The sequence below is a fragment of the Pinus tabuliformis genome, chromosome 3_2, assembly GCF_031772625.1.
Source record: "Pinus tabuliformis cultivar Carrire ecotype Pingquan chromosome 3_2, CPIR1, whole genome shotgun sequence".
In the NCBI taxonomy this organism is placed as follows: domain Eukaryota; kingdom Viridiplantae; phylum Streptophyta; class Pinopsida; order Pinales; family Pinaceae; genus Pinus; species Pinus tabuliformis.
This window is the reverse complement of record NC_142302.1, coordinates 708,527,901-708,549,657: the sequence shown is the minus strand read 5'-3', so window position 1 is coordinate 708,549,657 and position 21,757 is coordinate 708,527,901. Positions and strand designations below refer to the sequence as shown.

General features: G+C 34.4%; 1 pseudogene; it reads left to right on the top strand.

Moving 5' to 3' along the window:
• The window catches only part of LOC149182614 (serine/threonine-protein phosphatase 5-like), a 164,577-nt pseudogene that overhangs the window by 12,138 nt on the left and 130,682 nt on the right, over positions 1-21,757 (top strand).

The window sequence follows — 21,757 nt, the reverse complement described above, 5'->3', positions numbered from 1 at the left end:
ATGCATAAAGATACTTCTAGGAAGGATATGAGAAGCTCATGGAAGGAGGTTGAGGATGCTCGAGAATTTCTTGGTCTCATGGGGATTCCCATAGTGATCTTTCCAACAAGCCACCTACTTAAATGGTTAGTTAAATTCATGCTTCTTCTAGTTTTTTGGAACTTATGGCTCCTATTTAATGAGATTGGGTATTTAGTTGGGGGAATTGATATTAGTGGTAGAGCATTTTCTTCAGACAAGTATTTGGTTGACACTATGCTTGAACTTTAATTAGGGTAAAAGGAATATTTGTTTGGATCCCTCTATTACTCATGTTTTCCTATTCTACTTAAAAGGGAGTCAATAATGAATCTCCCATTATGTTGAGCCCTCGTCTAGTTTCATCTCCGACTCTATTTAGTCTAGGTCCCTTTGTTCAAATTTGGTTTATTGTCATTTTTGTTTGGGCTCTTTAGGGATTCACGAAGCCCTTTATTGTTAATCATTATCCTCACCCATTTAAAACTAGGTATGGTGAACAATGAATTGACAGATATCTTAATTTTTCCAAACCCAAAACTAGAAGCAAGAGGAAATTCAATTTTAGTGTTTCCATCCCAGAAAAACAATATAAATATATGTTTAGGGCATAAAAATAAACTTGTAAGGAATAAAACTTCTACTATTTGAAATTCAATCCTAAAACCAAGAAAGAAAGGAATAATCTTGAAGCTATAATGAATAAGAATAAAACGGTTATAACTAAAAACAAGTAGAAGAGCAGCTCAAATACTTTGATAACTGAGGCAAGAGTAAGTGGAGCTGTTATAACAACACGCATAATTGGTAAATAAGCCATGTCATGCGTATGATATTCACGTTGTTTTTATTTGACAGTTTGATTGCCCATGTATTTTTTGAATGAACTTATAATATTATTTTTATTGGATTATATTTAAATTATTACATTATTTTTTTGGATTTATTATATTGAATTTTATTGTAATTATAATATTATTTTTATTAAATTATGTTTAAATTATTACATCACTTTATGGAATTATTATATTGAGTTTTATTGTAAATAGTTGTGAATAGGCACTATTAATGGTTTAATTTATATAGTATTATTAATTTATTATTAAAATTGTATTTTGTTTATATATATATATATATATATATATATATATATATATATATATAGTCAGCTGTGTTAACATCAAGTCAAATGAAAACTATATGAATAATAAAAAAATCGTAAAAGTTCGGCTGAACGATGATTCGTAAATAGCTTTGCAATTCCCAGGAATATAAGAGCAGCATCGGAGAGAAAAATATATCTGCATTTTTGATCTCATGCTGAGAAAAATTGATTACTGTTTAGCTGCGGCAGAAACAGATGTTTGCAGGTCATATCCTTTATCAAGGCTATCAGCATATTCTTAAGGGCATTGTTGTTTGCCTGTGCTAACAATCTCTTTGTTGAGTCAGGGTTTGACAAATACTGGAGATGACTATGCAGTCAAGGCAGCACACGCGGAACTAGCTGAGCGCATGCGGAAGGTAAATACTGGAAATAACTTCTCATAACAAGTATAATGAATGGTGCAATGCCTTCTGGTTCCATTTCAATCCTATCTCTCTATTTTTATTACTGCAGTGCATCTAAAGACTCTTGTAATATTTTGCTTTTTATTGACAATGAGTCCATTGTTGGATTTTTTAAATTGAAGTCGTGTTTTAAAGCCAAGCTGCCCCTGGTTTACAGAGGGATGCTGCAACTGCTCCCACTGTGGGTGATCGTGTTGCATATGTCATCATAAAGGCTGCAAAAGGTGCCAAGGTAAAATAAATAACCCCTCTGTGCTTAGCATAAGTCTTGATATTGCACTAAAAAATGGTTATTTTAATTATTTTGTTATGTTTTATTTGGAGGCATAATTTACAGAGGGATTATGGATATAATGACTAATGTGTTTACTTGGGCTCAGGCATATGAGAAATCTGAGGATCCAATTTACGTACTGGAGAATAACATCCCTATTGATCCACAATATTATCTGGAGAATCAACTGAGCAAGGTGAAAGACCAAAGCATCATCACTTGCAGTTTATGCTCTTTTTGAAAATTTCACCAGTGTTTCAAATATATCTTCATAGATAGTAATTCTTTCCAGCTAAGTGTTTTTGATTAGTGCCTGTTGGGTTCAATTTTTTGATGTGGAAAAATCTATGAGGTTGCATGATTCCATGCCTGCTCTCCTTGTAAGAAACTGTTTAGCTTTCTTATAATAAGAATGTCTGGTTAGGTTGCTTCATACTGAAATTCATGATGTTACCCGATTTCATGTTGCCATTGCAGCAAAGAAGATCAGACACTTTGTTCACATTGCAAAGGAAGAGAAGCAGAAGTGTATCAGAAAACAGTTGCAAATGGTAAGCTGGTATTCTAATACCATTACTCTTTATTTTGAGAATTTAAAGTAGGCCTTGTGTGTATTGTTCTCACCTAGATTTTCTATCATATGACACTAATATTTGATCAATCAATGTCAGTGAGGGAATTAGAAATGCTCTTTGGTAAACTATGGACACAATGTCAGTGGTGCCAAGGCTCTCTGCACCAAGATGTTCTTTGCACAAGGTTTTTGAATGCTATATTTAAAGTATTACATTTTCATAACATGATTTAAATTTACATTATGGATGTATTTTGTAACATTTGTGTGATCATGTATTTGTTTTTAATTAATAGGATTTTTTTATTTTTTATTTTTTATTTTTACAATTACTATCTCTTTTATATTTACATTGATGTCCTATCCTTATTGCAGTCGTGACTGCTAAAATTCTAAATACCCACACTTTGTCATTTTGGAAGTCTTCGTCACCGCGCACTCTGGTCTTTAAAGGATAATATCCAACATGATGTTCACCTTTGGGAACCTGATTCATTAGAGAAGGCATTCAGGTTAGCAAGAAAAATGGAAAGCAAAATTATGGCAACCAGGAAGCATACCACTCACAACTATAAAGACAGAAGTGTTGTTACCCCTAGTCTTCCACAACCTATAAGGTTGACACCACAACAATTGGAAGAAAAAAGAGCAAAAGGGCTTTGTTACAGTTATGATAGCAAATACACTAAAGGTCATAAGTGTGCTGAGAAGAAATTATTCTACATAGATTGTGAAGAGGAAGAAGAAAAGGAGCAAGAAAGGTCAAAAGAAGAGGATATACTCCAGGAACAAAGCCTAGATGAAGAACAAATAAATCCGACCATATCTTGTAATGCATTGGCGGGAATTACCACTCCTCAAACCATCAAGATAGAAGGACAAATCAACAGAAGGTAGTAATCCCCAAATAAGAGCAACATATTTGGGGATTACTACCATCGTATGTGACAACAGAAGGATTTTTAAAAAATTCAATTGGGTGTAGTGGCTTCTTAGAGAACATCTTTCGAGGCTATGGAATCTTTGGCTATTGTTTTCTATGTCTATTAGCCATTTTCATGAATGAATTTTTTGTGACAGAATAGAGGGTTCATTGAATGATTGAGAAAATATTGGGCTTCTTGATTTTTTGAGTAATTTTTAATGAAGTTCCTAAACTCAAGGAAAATGTTACACTTAAGGGATCTAGTCAAATTCTAATTCCTACCTATAGCTCTACTCATCCATATCTATATATAATGACTATAGAAAGCCCTTCTTCAAGTTCATTTCTACACATATTCTAGCACAAGTATATTAATTTTCTTTTATATCAACTCAATCAATGTATCAACCCAACTTGTCCCATATAGCTCTGAAGGTTTTTGCATCCCAAAATATGAGAGGAAGGCGAGGAAACCTTAAACAAAAATAGGATGAAGGTATCTCTTATTTTGATTTGAATTCCAACAGTCAATGTAACAAAAACATGCCCCAAGGTCACATGAAGTGAGGACTTTAAAGAAAAATCATGTTTTGATCCTCTTTCTATGAAAATAACAAAATAAAATATATCGTTAGTCACATGCAAAAAAAGATGCATGCCCTTTTATGTTTAGCTTCTAGTGCTTTTCCATCCATGCTTATGTAATATTTGGATTGGGCATAAGGCCTTTCTAACCAATGCTTGTTTTGATGTAATGAGGGAAAACTTTCTAATCAATTCCCTTTTATTTCATGAGGGAATTCTTCCTTGAATTTGGACATTGAAACTCCATTGCAGGAATATATTCCATCTTCTTGACAAATCTATCCATTGATGGATGAGAATGCTTGGTGAAGAGTTAGCAAAAAACTTGAATGTTGCAATCTCATCAATAAGATCCATTTCATTGTCTCAAGCATACGATGGTAGTAATCCCAGAGAAACATATAAAGAGATTCATGCTAATAAATGTTCTAAGCACCAAAGGGACCACCCATATGTTGCATATAGAGTATTAAACAAATACAATAACCTCCTTAAAGCACTTAGCTCTTGATTGATTAAATACTTGTGAGAAGTGATTGCTAGGATAAAACGCTAGCCAAATCTGAAACTTTTCATTGTCTCATTCCACTTACAAAATTGAGAACAATGAAGTTTAATTGTTCTACATTTTTTTCCTTTTTTTCACTTGAATTCAACAATATAATTCTTTGTGAGATTACTAATTTTTGTTGCTTGAAATGCATTTTTAAATGTATAAGGAGATTCAAAAGTCTTAAAAATCACCAACGTATAAAGTCTGTACAATTTAACAACTCAGATCTATCGTTTCAACAATTTTGTGTTGGATTTAGGGCAGATGCATTGAAAATTGTGCCTAGGGAAAAACTAAAACATAAAATGTTTATAGTATATTAATAGAGAATTCTCATATTAATGTTTATATTTATGGTAAATAAATAAATAAAATTTATTTAAATGAATACAATAACAAATTACATGGAACAAGCTTAAAAATGAATGAACTATACAATGTTTCACTATTCCATCCTCTACCACTATAAGTACTAGACCTCAGCATAGGTGTCCTCATCATATTTATATAATATGCTTTGCCAAGTGATCTACATCTTAGGGGCTTAGTAAACTTTCATGTTTAGTAACTTTTAAAATAAGACTTATGTGTAATTTAGTATTGATTTATTAGACTCTCATTTTTAATATTTTTGAAATAAGATTTACTTGTAGTTTAGTCCTTGTTTTATAATTATATTTTGAATGAAATAATAAAAATATTCGTAATAAATTACGTGTTTGTAATAATTGAATACAAATATTCATATTTCAATTTAATGATACTAAAAATTCAAATTAGTATCTATTAATACAAAAAATAGAATTTACATTTAAAGCTCTCTATATAAGAATTTTTTCATACTCCCATTTCCTTGCAAGTTCCTGCAACAATTCCCAGCCAATTGGGGACATTTCATTGACATTCCCAAGCTCCCAAAAATGTATAAATGATGGAAAAAACTTCCTAAATCAGGGATGGCAATTTGTTCAGTAATAATAAATAAATATGGAGGTAAACATAACTAACCATCATACAGTACAGATCTTAGATATAGGCTAGCCAATAAGAATGAATAATGAAGGTAGAACTCAACTAGATTAACTTTTGAAAGGTGGGATTTAGTAACAAATTTGAAACTAGCAATTAAGTTGAGCCTCCAAAATCTAATCATAGAGGGACACTTAACCATAATCATCTAGGCTTTGAACATAATCTTATGTATAACAACTCCAAACAAGGTGCACAACTGGAGGCGCTTGGCTGAATATGTGCTAGTTTGAACTCTAATTTAATCCATTAACTCCATTCCCTCTCCCTTATATGAAAAAAATCCAATGGTCTGCTAAATATTTGGATAATGAGGGTCTCAAGATAGAAAGTTAGTAACTCCACCTATATTGGAACTCACAAATTTGAGATAGTTGTCCATTGTGTGTGTGATGAAATATTGCGGGTTTAAGGCTTGTCTGCATGCATGTGTTGGTGACATCATATGGTAATTATGGAAGCATAGAATGTGGTAGATAACTATTTTAATGGATGGTTTAGATTGTAATGAAAGTAATGAGAATGTGGCAAGTGAAATAAGGTGACCCATCATGAATTTGAATGGGAAATCAATGCATAAAGATACTTCTAGGAAGGATATGAGAAGCTCATGGAAGGAGGTTGAGGATGCTCGAGCATTTCTTGCTCTAATGGGGATTCCCATAGTGATCTTTCCAACAAGTCACCTACTTAAATGGTTAGTAAATTCATGCTTCTTCTAGTTTTTTGGAACTTATGCCTCCTATTTAATGTGATTGGGTATTTAGTTGGGGAAAGGTTGACACTATGCTTGACCTTTAATTAGGGTAAAAGGAATATTTGTTTGGATCCCTCTATTACTCATGTTTTCCCGTTCTACTTAAAAGGGAGTCGATAATGAATCTCCCCATTATGTTGAGCCCTCCTCTAGTTTCATCTCCAGCTCTATTTAGTCTAGATCCCTTTATTCAAATTTGGTTTATCGTCATTTTTGTTTGGGCTCTTTAGGGATTCACGAAGCCCTTTATTGTTAATCATTATCCTCACCCATTTAAAACTAGGTATGGTGAACAATGAATTGACAGATATCTTAATTTTTCCAAACCCAAAACTAGAGGCAAGAGGAAATTCAATTTTAGTGTTTCCATCCTAGAAAAACAATATAAATATATCTTTAGGGCATAAAAGTAAACTTGTAAGGAATAAAACTTCTACTATTTGAAATTCAATCCTAAAACCAAGAAACAAAGGAATAATCTTGAAGCTATAGTGAATAAGAATAAATCGGTTATAACTAAAAACAAGTAGAAGAGCAACTCAAAGAGTAGGTGGAAGACTAGGTTTCCAACCAAGGACACCAAACTCTTAAAAAAATGAAGCTTTCTAGGTTATCAAATCCCTTATACTCAAGTGATTGAGGATAAGAGTATACAATAACATATTATAATTAAGATGGAAAGCGTGGAGGGTAGGTTTGATAAAAAAAAATTGAGGCATTGGGAAAGTGTGTTTTTAGAGTAAGGTTCAAGGCCTCTGCTAAACAAAGGAAAATTGGAATAGATGGGAAGGGGTTCAAGGTTAATTTGATTCAAATGATATCCTTCAAACCTAGTTGATGTTGAAGAGAAGTTGGAACATCAAAAAAATAAAAAACAACAAGCAACTCAGCTTGCCACTTTCCAAAGCTTGTCCAAGTAACTCCATTATAATCTATGGTTAATTACATAAAAATAATGCCTTTAACTAGTTTCAATTTATAGACAGTCAATCCATTTAATCACCTTCTATAAACACTAAATAGTCTCAAAAATAACTATAGAACTTGGAAATTAATTTGATAATATATTTCTAACTACAATGTAACTTGATTTCCTTAATAATAAACTTAAAAAAAGACTTTATGTATACTTTTTTTTATATAATATTAATATAAAATCTAATTACAAAAATTAATAATATTTTTCCTAAAATAATACAAATATATCAAAGAAAAACATTATCATTTAAATACACAATAATAATTAAAATAAAGTTAATGTTGAATTTATACTAGTTTGCATTGACCAACAATATTTTTTAAAATGAGGGGGTAAGTCCCTCAGTAGAAGCTTTATATTAACCCCACTGACCAACAATCTTTACTAGCTAATGTTCTCAAGGAAAATTATTTGCAGGTGGGCTAGGTATGCTTTGAACTATTTAAAATTATGATATTGAGGGTTTAAGAGCATTTCTAAAGAATAGTTCCAAAATCCTTTTTCTATGATAGCAAGTAGGATTTTTTTTATTATTTGTATACTGTATATTTCTGCAATATAGTTTTTCTATGACTACAGTGAGTAGTAGAATTTTTTTAGAACATTTTTATTAGAGGGTTCAAGAACATTTATGAAGATAGAATGGTTCCAAAACAGTGTATTCCTCATTTTTTAATGTAGAAAATTTTCAGAATTTTATTACTATTTATATATTGTATATTTCAGCAATGTAGTTTGTAATTTTTTTATTATAATGAGTATAATTTTTCAGAATATTTTTATGAATTATATATTTAATAACTTTTTTTTCAAATTTTTGTTTATATTACTTTATGAACCAGATAAGCACAACATACCATAATTGAACTAGGAAAAATGTAATGGCAGAAAACCGAAGTTTAGAAGTTGAAGTCGATGAATTTTCTTCTGGAACATTAACAACTTTCTCAAACCCGTTCATCCTTTCTCTCGTTAGAAAATATTTTAGCTTTTACTATTTTTATTTTCACAACAAAACCATAAACTTATATTATTATTATTATTTTATATTTTTTATTTGTATTTATATATATATTTATTTGTTAGAAAAAATCGTTACATTAATAATTTAACCATAAAAAAACAAAATTTATAACTCATAAGTCAAAATATTAATTTATTAATATATTTATATTATGCATATTGGAGAAAATAATTATTATAATAATTAAATAAAAATAAATAAAAATTAAATTATAAAGAGATTAGTTACCTTCCGAGCAACATTTACATGATAAAGTCAAAATTTATAACTCACAAGTCAAAATATTAATTTATTAATATATTTATATTATGCATATTGGAGAAAATAATTATTATAATAATTAAATAAAAATAAATAAAAATTAAATTATAAAGAGATTAGTTACCTTCCGAGCAACATTTACATGATAAAGTGCCACACAAAATTAACATTTATTTTCTGGTCTAAACTCCAGACAGAATTATCTAGACGGTGGGACTACCGGTGCATAAGCCCTTGTTTAAATGCACTTTCATAAATATAGAAATTAATAAATACAATTGATGGAATGAAACTGAATTCAAGTGGTGGGTTGTTCCTGTACTTAACTAACCATCCATCATTTACTTTGGTCAAGTTTCTCAAAAGCTTTAAATTCCATGGGAAAGCCACATAAATTTATTAATTTGGATCTATGGCAAGGGGATCAATTGTGTTAATACTCCTTGCTTTGACTTCATATCAATAACACTTTCAAAATAAAAGTCAACATGCAATTGTGTACTCATAACCCTTCTCTTATTAAGTCAATCTATATATAAGAAGTGGTTATAAACTTTGATTTAACAAGATTACAAATATTTCTCACAAATTAAAGATTTTATGAAATATACTAATGAACATTATGAAATATACTAATGAACATTAAATTATCACAGATTAACAATAATAATAGTTATAATAAAGAACATACTTATTTTCTGAAGATTCATGATAAAAAATTCATGGTTTTTTTTTTTTTTTTTTTTGTCTTTCTTAATCATCTCGAGGATATATGAATGATTTTCTATAGGGTGCATACTAAAAGCATATTTTTTTATTGAGTTCTTTTTTTATCTATAGAGGAATTGGCAATTAGGCCAACCTCGTACTCACTGATATGGGGTGATTTATACTGCTACCATTATAATCTTTAGATGAGTCACACCACCCCCTAGTACGGAGCCACAAGTAAACAACCAAGGATTTGAATGTGGAACCTTATACTAACATTTTCTTTACATTTTCACAAACTTTCCAAATAAAATTCTAGGGTGCTACATTTTTATCAAGTTATTTTAATTAAATTAAAAATTACTATTTTATTTTTTTAATTATAATTTTAATAATATAAATTTATTTTGTCAAGTCCCACTAGGACAACCGGTTAAGGATGGGCCTCATTAGCAAGGCGACCTGGGATCAAACCTCACGGGGGTTGGTTGTGTCTGTCTCAGGCGGAGGAGAAATGCTAAAAAATCCAGTCAGCTTAGGGCTGGTGTGGCCCATGTTGGGTGTGATCCCCGAGTGAATTTGACGAATTAGATGCCCCTGGGTCACAATGTCTCAAGTCATAGGTCAAGCCTGGAATATCACAAACAACTTGACAATATATATATATATATATATATATATATATATATATATATATATATATATATATATATATATATATATATATATATATATATATATATATATATATATATTATATATATATTTATAAGTCTTATTTTAATTTTAATTTTATATTTTTAATTTAAATCTCAAAAAATTATAATTACTTATTATTAAAATAACATTATCATTATTTTTAATATCAAGCAAAGTTTGTCCCGGGGGGCAGCTGAATTGGTAATCTGAGATATGTGAAATCATTTAAACTTGAGATACCTAGGTTCAAATCCCCCTTGTTGCGACCCGGGCTACGAAGAGTAGGACATATAGTAGCCCCCCAGAGGTTTACTAGTAGTTACGTGTCAAACAGGCTACTGGGTTCCTTTGGGCCACAATATATATATATATATATATATATATATATATATAAAATCAAAGTTTGAATAGCTAAAATCACTTTAAAACAAATTATGATGAAACTTTTAAAGATAGCTTGAAAATTTAAAGCGCATCATCATATAAAAAATTATTATGAAAGGGTTAAAAGAAAACTCAAGTGGAGAGGCTTTACAAAAAAAATCTAAAAGAAGATGGTATACTTATTGATTTATTCTTTATCATTTCAGAGATGTTGCCCCCGTTTATAATACAAGTTAACTTTGACATTACTATATTTGAAAGCCAAATAGACACAGATGATGTAGATAGATGGTTAAACCTGTCGGAAGGATATTTTTCGGTCCATAATTTTTCCAATAGGGAAATGATTACATTTGCACTCCTCAAAGCCAACCCCCACATCAAAGACTAGTGGAAAACCTACTATGAGCTAAGGAACAAGAAGGAACCCTCACTATTTTCAGTCGTGTCCATGTCCACTTGGAATTCTTTCCGAGACTCCATTAACGAACAATATTACTCTGTCGGGAGCTATGAAGATAAGTACATATAATGGACCACACTGAGACAGGAAAGGGACCAAGACATGCCAGAGTTCACAAATATTTTTCATACCCTTTACACAAAGTTGGGTATCAAGTACCTTGAGCGAAATCTGGTAATCAAGTACCATGACTTTATGCACAAATATATCTAGACATAGACGGAGTTCCTAGACATCTCCTCGCTTGGCACAACATATCGATATGTTGTCAAGATCAAGCATAAATTTAAATAGAATAAGTGATACTTTGGATCTGTGAATCTAAAGCAGGGAAAAGGCACCCACAAGCCATAGAAAAAAGGACAATGCCAATGTGGGGTGACCCAAGACAACCCATCAAATCCAGTAGCAAAGAATAGCACCATGAAGACGAAGCAGGAAAAAAGGAAATGGTGTGAGTTCCATAATATCCCCACTTGTAACACAAATGAGTGTCATGTTATGTAGTCACTAGTGGTCGAGCTTAATGGGAATGGAAAGGGGAAGCTAATTATCGATGCAAAGTCTAGCATCATCGTTTCCACCACCAAGGTTTAGAAGATTGAGCCTGAAGATCCCCAGGAGGGGGAGCGTCTCTTCCACTCGCAGATGTGGGTGAAGGGTTCTCCATTGTAATTCATTGTTGACATCAAGAGCTAAAAGAACCTCATCTCAGTTGAGGTTGTGAAGCATTTGGGCCTATCGACGACACCACACCCATAGTTGTACACCATCGGATGGTTCCTCCAAATGCGAGATATCCATGTGAGTCAACAATGTTACCAACCCTACAACATCAAGCCCTTCATGGATGAGGTACTGTGTAATGTTGCTTCCCTTGAATTTGTGATGTGTTATTAGGCCAACCATACTTTTGGAAGCGTCATGTTGTGTATGATTCTAGGCCTCACACTATTATTATTACTTTGGGAAGTAAATTATACATGATACTAGAGGTAGTTCCACCAATCGTCATTTATTTGAACTGTGCTAAGAAATGTAGCAAGATCATCTCTGAGATTGGGAAGTTTGTTTTCTTTTTTATTCTCTCTCAAATTAAGGGGAAAAAAGTGGTCACATCCATGGCCTCGGGGAATGGTTCCTCCACATAGCAGAAGTAGGTCGATAATGTTGTGGAAGAATACAGGGACTTCTTTTCCTCACCCATAGGGGTACCTTTGCACTGCCAGGTCAAGCATTCAAACGATCTAACTCCCAGGGCACCTCTACCTATGGGACAATATATCATCGTTCTCTTCTGGAAAAAGAAGAAATCAAGCGACTTACCCAGGAGATTCTACAAAAAGGGCACATCTGATAAAGTTCCCCACATTGTGGGAGCCCAATTGTACTCGTACAGAAGAAGGATGGGAGTTAGTCCACCCAACCAACTAGCTTGTTGAAGGAGCTAGTCAGCCTGGCCGACTAACCCATGTTGAGTCAATAAACATACATTGTAACAACAAAAGTCATAAGATTTAACTAATGTCGGATCAGTTATGGTGTTTGGTCAGATATTTAGACTACTGTACCTGTCCTGACAAGCTATATGTATATGTTTGTATATCGATGTATCAGTTCTAATTAGACTAATAAGAGATAATATATCAAAGTGATTTCGCTCGTTCTCCATTATTGTATCTTTGTATCTTTACTTATGCTTTTTATATGCCTAGAAAGGGGTGTTATGCAGGAGAATGACCTCCTCACCAGCTCAGAGGAGAAAGACATAATGAATGAAGGACTAATGAAGTTCACAGGCCCAGTTGTCAAGCTAACATTGTCTAAACACTAGCAACTTGCTTTATAAAGCTTCCTAGCAAGGTTAAGGGTGCGTTAGTGCCTAGGGTAACTCTATTTGTTACCTCGGGAAGAGTGTTAGTGAACCTTAATGAGTTTCTATGGGTCAAGGGAACAAGTTGACCGAGAAATATCCCAAGATTCTCTCCTATGTCAGCTCACAAAAGCAGGGAAACATCAGAACTCGACCTGTTTGGAGGAATTACTAATTCCTAATGGAGTATGCAAATAGGAAAGAGCACAAAGGCATGGAAACATCACTGCTTTTGCCTAATGGAACTCATGAAGGACTTGGAAACCCTATCCTCACATGCTATATATGCAAGGCTAGGGCCATTGTGAAAGAGGTCAAACCATTTGAAAGGATTTCCTATTTGACTGTCGAGTAGAGTCTCAGACTAAGGCATCAAAAGAGGTTAAGAAGGGGGAGAGAGAGAGGAGTTGGAGGGGTAAGGGAAGGCTGATACAACTGATGGTTGTAATCACTCTTTCTACATCAATATAGAACTGCAATTATGTTTTCCACTCCGTGATGTTGGTAGTATAACTTGTTTATATGTTTATGCAACATCGTTAGCATGAGTGGCTTAGATATATGCAACTAGATATCTTTATATGTTCATGCATTGTTTATCAAGGTTTTATGTTGTGATATTACGCTTGTCTTTTCTATATGTAGGTTTTGATCTGAAGCTGGCTCAAGGGTCTTCTGCTTAGCTACATTGCGCTCTCCAGCAACACCACACTGAGACTCGAGGTAATAATTCCTTCTCTCTTTGATATTAATTTGTTAATAATAGATATGCATGCATCTTTGTGACAGATGTAGCTAATCTTACAGTTTTCCAAGGATCCTAGGAAGATCCTTGAGGGTTTCTACATCACCAAACACTGCATTAATCCCTATAGCAGAATTAGCGACTCCACTGGGGACTACACTTAGTTCCCAGTTTTTCCCAGAAAGTTCCTAGATCTCTCTTTCTTCCAGGCCTTCCTGTACTTCTTCATTCCATTTCTGACCACTTAGGATTGTACACCACCCTTCTCTCAGTGCTCAGCCCTAGATCTGATTCCCACAGCCTATTTTTTGAGCCTTTTTCCTCACTAACGTTGTCTGCTAGTGTAAACAGTGCTTTATAAAGCACTGTGGTCTCACAAATAGTGCATTAGTGCTACAAGTAACTCTATGTAGCATCTAGTACAGAGCATTAGCCAACCATTTCTTGATAAACAACTTGCTGTGACCTCATGGGTTGGGAAATCTGCTTGTAGCCTGATCAGGGATTTGCAGCTGTGCTTGTTTGAATGAATAGTGTCCTGAACAATTTTTTTTAAGAAAATAGCTTTACTTCTTAAAGTTTTTGTTTTCATAAAAAAAAATAAAAATAAAAATAAAAAAATTATTGTTTTCTACTTAGTTGGTTAGATCTGCATTATTTGGTTTCAAAAGTTGTTAGTGAGCATTGAAGTTATGTCGGTTATGCTAATGTTTTACTAAATAGGATGCATGGTATATGTAGTGATGTATGAATGACTCTTTCTTTGTAGAAGCAACTTATTCATCGAAGGTGAAAATTTAGGAGCATTGTTTTTGCATGATTTGAGTCAGAGTCCCATATAACTTCATACGTCAACACCCCTACCAAACACTCTAACGAAGTACATTTAAAATCTACCTAATAAAATCAATCAACAACTCCTTTTCAGAGTAAATGCACATTAGTTTAGGCTAGGATATTGGGATAGGCAGTGTGAGTTAATTGCCCAAGATCATACACTGAAACTAGTGTCATTAAAAAGAGAAGCCCTTCTGCACTCATACTATTTTGACCACTCTAGTAAAAGCGGAGCTAAATACAAGACAACATCGGACTGTAAGTGAAGGTAGCCCGCCTTTGCTTACATCTCCTTTGGGTATTATGTGTATCATGGATCCCTTCGGGATATCGGAGCTCAGTCGAGGACTCAGGTATCCTTCCCACACAGTGTATTGATTGCGATTATGTCCCCCTTAGTAGTGTCCGTGATTTGAGGTATCCTTAGTGGCCATACTTTTAGGACGAACACAAGGTGACTGGGGCTGGCTACCCTGGTACCTAACATAGATGAACCTACTATGTCTTCGATTTTTGGGAGGGTGCTCATCTTCACAAGAGTACTTGACCCCTTAATTTGAGGTTTGGGCAAAGCTCAAGAGTAATCGTAACTGTACATTTGGCCAACTCTCTCTGTTATTCATTGTGATACTGGGTTTCATCTCTAGTGATCGGTGCTTATCAGACAGGGTCATTTCCCTCTGCTTGTTGATTGATTTCCTTAGTGTATTTTATTTTTTATTTTTTAAGTGCCAGATTGTTATCACCGAGACTTTAACAAATATCACTGTAAAATCTATTGATAAAATTTATCGGTCACCGTGGCTACATCCGGTCCTTGTTGTCAATCTAGATAGTTGTTAGGTCTTCCCCCACTCATTGTGGAGGATCCGCTGAGCCCCAGTGAACTAGATTCCCTGTCTTCGGGCAATCAGTCTCCGAGATCTAACACATAATCAGTTTGGACATCCCATGATTCAAGCTTACCAGAAGATTTTTTTTAGAAGGATTCATTCCTCCATACAATCCTCCGATCACGAATCTGTTGGGACCACTCTTGATTCCCGTTGCATTTGTACCTCCTTTGTCTTTTGTTGGACCTACACCACCCATCCCATCAACGACTAACGGGTCGTGGGATTTTGTGGACACTTTTGGTCCACCACCACCTCCCAGTGGAGTCACCAATTCTTCTATAGGGATTAATGCACGGGTGGTTAGTGATGTAGAAACTCTCAAGGATCTTCCTGGGATCCTTGGCAGACTGTAAGATTAGCTACAATTGTCACAAAGATGCATGCATATCTATGCTTAACAAATTATTATCAAAGCGAGAAAGAATTATTACCTCGAGTCTTAGTGTGGTGTTTCTAGAGAGCACAATGTAGCTAGGTGGAAGACCCTTGTGCCATCTCCAAATCAAAACCTGCACATAGAGAAGACAAGCATAATATCACAGCATAAAACCTTGATAAACAATGCACGAACATATAAAGATATCTAGTTGCATATATCTAAGCCACTCATGGTAACGATGTTGCATAAACATATAAACAAGTTATACTACCAACATCACGGAGTGGAAAACACAATTGTGGTTCTATATTGATGTAGAAAGAGTGATTACAACCATCAGTTGTATCAAACTTACCTTGCCCCTCCAGCTCCTCTCTCTCTCCCTTCTTAAACTCTTCTGATGCCTTAGTTTGAGACTCTGCTTGACAATCAAATAGGAAATCCTTTCAAATGGTTCGACCTCTTTCACAATGGCCCTAGCCTTGCATATATAGCATGTGAGGATAAGGTTGCCAAGTCCTTCATGAGTTCCATTAGGCAAAAGCAGTGATGTTTCCATGCCTTTGTGATCTTTCCTATTTGAATACTCCATTAGGAATTAGTAATTCCTCCAAACAGGTCGAGTTCTAATGTTTCCCTGCTTTTGTGAACTGACATAGGAGAGAATCTTGGGATATTTCTTGGTCAATTTGTTCCATTGACCCATAGAAACTCATTAAGGTTCACTAACACTCTTCCCTAGGTAACAGACAGAGTTACCCTAGGCATTAGTGCACCCTTAGCCTTACTAGGAAGCTTTATAAAGCAGGTTTCTAGTGTTTAGATAGTGTTAGCTTGACAAATAGGCTTGTGAACTTGGTTAGACCTTCAGTCATTATGACTTTCTCCTCTGAGCTGGTGAGGAGGTCATTCTCCTATATAACAAGGGGAATGACAAGGGGAAGCATATTATTGATGTAGAGTCTAGTGCCACCATTTCCACCACCAAGGTTTAGAAGATTGAGCCCGAAGATCTCAAGGAGGGGGAGTGTCTCTTCCACTCATAGATGTGGGTGAAGGGTACTTCGTTGTAGTTCATTGTTGAAAGTAGGATATAAAATAAACTCATCTCAATTGTGCTTGTGAAGCAGTTGGGCGTACCGACAACACCACGCTCGTAGTAATACACCATCGTATGGCTCCACCAAAGGCGAGATCTCCATGTGAGCCAGTAGTGTTTCCTTCCCTACAACATCAATCCCTTCACAAATGAGGTACTATGTGATGTTTCTCCCCTTGAATTTTATGATGTATTATTAGACAAACCATACATGTGGAAGCGTCATGTTGTGTATGATTTTAGGCCTTGCACTATTATTATTACTTTGGTAAGTAAGCTATACAGGATAGCAGAGGTAGTTCCACTGATTATCATTTCTTTTAACCCTAATAAGCAATGCAGTAAGATTGACCCCTAGATGGGGAAGTTTTTTTTTCTTTTTTATTCTCTCTCAATTTAAGGGGAAGATAGTGGCCACATGCATGGCCCCTGGGAAGGGTTCCTCCACATAGTAGAAGTAGGTGGATAACGTTGTGGAAGAATACAAGTACTTCTTCTCCTCACCCACAGGAGTACCTTTTCACTGCCAGGTCAAGCATTCGAACGATCCGTCTCCCGGTGCACCTCTACCCAATGAGGTAATATATTGTCGCTCTCTTTTGGAAAATGAAGAAATCAAGTGACAAATCCAGGAGTTTCTACAAAAAGGGAACATGTGATAAAGTTCCTCACATTGTGGGAGCCCAATTGTACTCGTACAGAAGAAGGATGGGAGCTAGTCCACCTAGCCAACTAGCCTATATAAGGAGCTAGTTGGCATAGCTGACTAACCCAAGTCGAGTCGATAAACATAAATTGTAACAAAAAAATTCATAAGAGTTAATTAATGTTGGATTAGTTATGGTATCTGGTTGAACAATTAGACTATTATAATTGTCCCGATAAGCTATATGTATATGTTTGTATATCGATGTATCCATTCTAATTTGCTGAATAAGAGATAATATATCAAAGTGATTTTGTTGGTTCTCCATTATTGTATCTTTGTATCTTTAATTATGCGTGTTATATGCTTGAAGTATTTACTACTATTAAAAATGATCATTTTTCCCTAGATTACAACATTGATTTCATTCTCTGTAGTCAAAAATCAAGTCACAAAGTATGCAAGCATAAATGTTAACATTAGAGGAGATACAGTTATGGTGGGAAAAATATATCAATAACTATATGAAGAACTATGTGTGGAGGAATCAATTATCAATAGTAGAAGCCAAAGCCAACTTCTTCATAGAAGTGCACAAACGGTTAATTGAGGTTTCCTCGATAGAAATAAAAAAATTCCTTAACCGAGTCGTCCATGAAAAAACCTCAAAAATGAAATTGATGCCCGAATTCTATTGAAATTATCAAATGATGATCAAACAGACCTAAATAATTGGGTTGAATCAATTCTCGATTATCTTTGTGAAGAACAAGAAATAGAAGATCGAGCCTCTATCAAACGTGTTAAGGCCATATTCTATGATGACTTGTATGACAACATCTTATGCACAATTCCTACCCTTTTACATAAGTTTCTTCTGTAGAAATTTTGAATAATATAACACTTATTCATAGAGATTATCCTGATTATACACTATTTGCGGAATGCATGCATAATACATAACCTCCTCTACGTTGATCATCAATTAAAAACAATGAAACATCAATCGCATGCGCACTAACACAGTATGTAATGGGGAAAGCATACAGCTAAAAACCCCGAACTATCTGTATATTATAATGATAGAGAACATGTAACAATACATAGTACAATACTCCTCACAAGTACTCAGTACTATCTCCACCTGCTACACACAAACTAGCTCAGATCTGAATCAAGTCACAGGTTCAAATCTCCTCCACTGTTTGCCTACCTCTACTGCGCAATCCAATGTGTGAATAGGAATGATCCAAGATCGTTTTCCCTTGGCTTGTACTGTGCAATCCTCATTGGCAATCTCAATCAATGATTGTGCAAATCTCATGCACAGCTATAGTCACAACTGATAGTAGACTCACCCTTTCACCCACCTCTAACACTTGTCTCCACTGAACTGTCCATGCACTGAGTTAGCTGATGTATTATTTAGTTGATTTATGAGTTAATAATTAGTGAATCAATTAATAATTAATTCACATCACTCACCACTAGTGTATTTGGCAGTTAGACTAAATACAACTAGTTCAACTACGTCAAACTGAACACACTCCATCAACTCCTCAATCAACTCCACCAAACTCAATCACTTGAGTTCTAACTGAAGTCCATCTTGCAATAGCTCAACTAACCCATAAGAAAAGCGTATTTCCTTCTGGCAGTTGCATGTGCCACATCCGTAGCTTGAATTGAAGTGCCGCAAGAGGATAAGATAATGTTTATAATCCAAATATTATTAAGAGCTAATAATATTCGACTATTCTATTTTTAGACTGGCAGTCTAAAAATAGACTCCGCCCATATGTCTAAAAATAGAAGTCCATCTATTTTTACCAACATGACCAATCATCCACAAATAGCATCCTGCAACTCATAGACCATGATCCATATGTCTAAAAATAGACTTTGCGCCAAAAATAACCTGCGGGCCCACTTAGTGAAGGCGACTTCTTTTCACTAAGCTCCATCAACTTGTTGCATTTTCAACATCTTCTTGTAAAGGGTGCAAGACATATCTTTGAGTCCCAACCCCCATTTTCAAACTCCAGCCAATACTGACTGGTGAAAGGAGAAAATTCACTGGGGAAACTTCCTTGACACCTAGTGTAAAGACACAAAAGAAGCATGGGATTATTTTTTTATGTAAATAATCATGTTGTCAGGCACTTCCTTGCGAACTGAAACTACTCAAGTTGGCATGTTGGGGGGGGGGGGCGGGGCGGGGGGCGCGTGCTAACGGATAATGAGAAATAAAGAAGGAAAAAGAAAAGGAAAAAGAACAAGAATTTGGAGGAGTACATCTAAATCACAAATATGGAAGGAAGAAGGTCGACTGCCAGAAAAAAACAAGAAAACAATCGACAATATAAAAATTAGATTGACATACAAAAAATAACAAGGGATAGGAGACAATAACAATGATAAAAAATAAGAGAACTTGAATACCAGAGGAAGAGAATGAAGAATCGAGAGCATGAGAGTGAAGATGCACGAGACTCCTTAGACAAGTTGAGAGGCGTAGCACCACCCGCTCTGACAAAGAATAATGGTCTACTTATAATCCCTAGAGAGAAAGTAGATGCTATGGAAATTGATGACTCTTGTCCAACAATAAGAAGAACTCTGACTATAGCAATAGCAAGTCCCACTGTTTGAGAATTCCTTCAACAAACGTCATGAAAGTATTCAAACATACCTGTAGTTTGGCATAATGAATATGAACAGACAAACCATGAAAAAATTAAAAACCTAATCAAGATTAACTAAATAATAATAATAATGAAATAGAACAAGTACTTCTCCAACTCTGGAATCTCACGATCATGTCCCCCTGCCGCAACTAGTATATGTCAAGGAAGTTGAAAGCACAAAACCGGTCAATGAAGAGTCCTGACCCCAAGAGATTTGGTTCATTGAATATATAGATAGATCATGTCAAACCTACGGATCAATTTCAAATGACATCAACTACAAAGAAAAATAACACACCCTAGAATAGTCAACCTGCTAATGAGTCTGACGAAAACAACTAGTCTATTAATATTTTAACATCTGGAATGTTGATATATTAGACAAGAAAAATGGGATTGAACCTTATAAACATTTATGAGGGTGATGAATATTTGAAAAAACATATGTTCATCTGTGAATTTTTTTTGGTTGTGAACAATGTTAACAATGAAGACAAACAAATGGGGCAATTCGATGCATCCTCAAGGAAACATGCTTTGACATGGTTCATGAATCTCATAGAGAAACAACCAAAGTCAAAAAATCAAATCAAGACTAGCTTTCTTACATTCCTTAAGTCCCAAGATGTTAAGTAGTTGGATACAACAAAGGAATCAGTACGAGGATACAACAAAAGATTTAAAGACTTATTGAGCTAGATTCCATATACTTATCAACTAAAATATTTTAGTACAATGGTACATGGTTGGTATACTCCAAAAGATTCATGATCCACTTAGAATGCAAAAAGTCACAAATTGTAAGCAAGCACTTAATCTAGCGCAGCGCATCCAAATAGAGTATAAAGGCCAGTCAATTTATCAGTGAGTTAAATAAAATCGAAGATAAGATCAAATAACTGCCAAATTCTTTGATGGCACTAACACTTCAAAAGAACCACTTATGGTGCACCAACTATCATATGGAAGGACATACTAAAAAACCAGTAAATATGCAAATTATTTTGATCAGGACGGTCGATAGGTACAGTTTGATATATATTGTGGCATCTTTCAAATTGCCTCAAATCATACAATCAAAAACTGTCAATATAACCTCCAAAATTACAAACCTAAATGGTGCACAATTTGAAAAGACAATAGAAATTCCACGTAGGAATGCTCACTTAATGGAAAAATAAACCAAATTATCATGTTGTTTATCATACACAGGACATGGACTAGTTTAATGAACCACTATCTTATGGCAGACACGGATCTAGTCAAAGGAGGTTATAATGGACGAGGAGGAGGATACCACAATAGATATCATGGTCACGGTCAAGGTTGAGGGAGATTCTATGGTTATACCTGTTGGAAAGAGGCGAACTTAGCTACTGACTATCCTTGAAAGATAATATTGATCTATATTTCAGCAACATGTATGGATTAGGTTATACTCCTTGGAGGATTTCCCAAGATTATTGAAAAGGTTCTAAATAAGAGAACTATTAACTTGCTACAATCTGTTCCAAAGTAAGAAATTATGGATTCCAAAAACTTCATGTAGTTACAAGGTTGGGTGTTGGAAAAGAAAACAATAATAAAAATCATCAAGTTATTTTACCAATAATAAAAACATGACTAAATATCTAGATATGAAGGAAAAAAATGACACAATGTCAAAAGTAGTGGAATTCTTTATGAAGGAAACTAACCAAATTAGAGTGTGTCTAGGATTCTCATTATGGAAGTTTTTCTAAACTTGTAAAAGAAGAGTATTCCATTGCTCTCTTGGTAGAGATTTT